Source organism: Octodon degus, unplaced genomic scaffold (assembly GCF_000260255.1).
Source record: "Octodon degus isolate 3935 unplaced genomic scaffold, OctDeg1.0 scaffold00033, whole genome shotgun sequence".
NCBI lineage: Eukaryota > Metazoa > Chordata > Mammalia > Rodentia > Octodontidae > Octodon > Octodon degus.
In genome coordinates this window covers 17,115,694-17,117,337 of record NW_004524609.1, presented here as the reverse complement: position 1 = coordinate 17,117,337, position 1,644 = coordinate 17,115,694, and positions in this window count along the sequence as shown.

Sequence of the window (1,644 nt, the reverse complement as noted above, 5' to 3'; positions counted from 1 at the left end):
AGGGAAGGGAAGGAGGAAGGGGAAGGGAAGGGAAGGGAAGGAACCATTAGTTTTCCATTGGCATAGTTTTGGGTGCATTGGTTTCCCAGGAACCAAACTTTTTGAAATGCATCTCAGAACCACTTGTTCAGAAGAACTCTTGTCTCTGCTGGACCCAAGTTGAGTCCCAGTCCTTCTGGTTTGTTCCTCCATGTGAGGAGCGATTCCAAGATGTCCCCAGTGAGTTGTGCTTCTGGGGTCCACTGCCCTGTGCAGTCGCCTCCCACCCCTGGCAGGGCTGACTGGTGCAAGGAGAAGCTAGGCAGAAGCGATGGCACGTGACTGCAGAGCCAGGGGCCCGTGCGATGCTGCAGCTTTCAGTCTGTGCCTCAGCTCCCATACTTGCTTCCACAGCACAGACCCTTGTGTGGCCTGGCAAGAGGACCACCAGGCTGGGGTGGGCCTGCTGCCAGCAGGGAACCATCCAGTGGAGCCCATGGATAACAGGGGTGTGGGGGGCCACCTTCACTGTGACCCTGTGAAGCCCTTCAGAGAACAGCTGGGTCACCTCCCCTAACTCCCCGCCCCTGGCTTCAGAGCAGGACCAGCTCCTGCTGGTTTGTGCTTGTGCGGCAGTAGATGTGCGTGAGGATTGTGGTCCGCAGCTGCCCACACGCATTAGCCAGGATGCACTGTTAGCAGTCTGCTCGGTGGGAAAGGGCTGGAGCTGAGGCCAGGATTGAGGCAGAAGCGTGAGCTGTCGCTGTCCATGCACCAGGCGCGCCGCCTGCTGCTCGCCACCGTCCGGTTCAGTGCTGAGGTCAGCTGCATCATTGAGGAGATGCAGTACTACAGGCTTAGGAGAACAGGCCCTCCTCCCTGCGCTGCTGCGACCCATCGGATTTCACTTGCTGTCTGTCATTTCAGCTGGACCACGTGTATTTCTTAGTAGACTGATGAGGACTTGCATCCACAGGAGAGCTGAGTCCTTACTTGCCTTACTCGTACTGGGCTATGGATTTTTAAAAAAATTATTTATTTATTTAATTATGGGTCTCACTATGCAGCTCAGACTTGTAGCATTCCTCCTGTTTCAGCCTCCCCAGTGCTGGGATTATAGATGTGCACCACCATGCCTGGTTTTGGTGGCTTGTATTGCATGCGGTGCCAGGGATCGAACCCAGACCTTTGAGCTTGCCAGGCAGGTGCTTAGACCTCTGAGCTATCTTCCTGACCCAATTATTTTTATTTTTTAAAGAGAATATAAAATAGTAATAAAAATTAGAAATGTTACAGAGTTTCACTAAACAAAATAATATGAATTTGACAGTATTTGTTGTATTGCGTGGTGTTGTCTTCAAATTAGTTGTTCAGATTAACGGATATACACATGCAAAATTGGAAAAAGATAGGAAAAGAAAAAAGTGTGATAAGGAATTAAGATGAGAGAAAAAGGAACAGAAAAATGAAGACAAAAAAATTAAGCATTGGGCTGGTGAGATGGCTCAGTGGTCTAAAGCACCTACTTAGAACAAGCTAAGCTAAGCAAAGCACTGGGACCACGGTTCAATCCCCAGCACCACATGCCAGCCAGCCCCGCCCCCTGGTGGGCTGAGCTGGCCACACACACAGACACACATACACACACACACACACACACACACA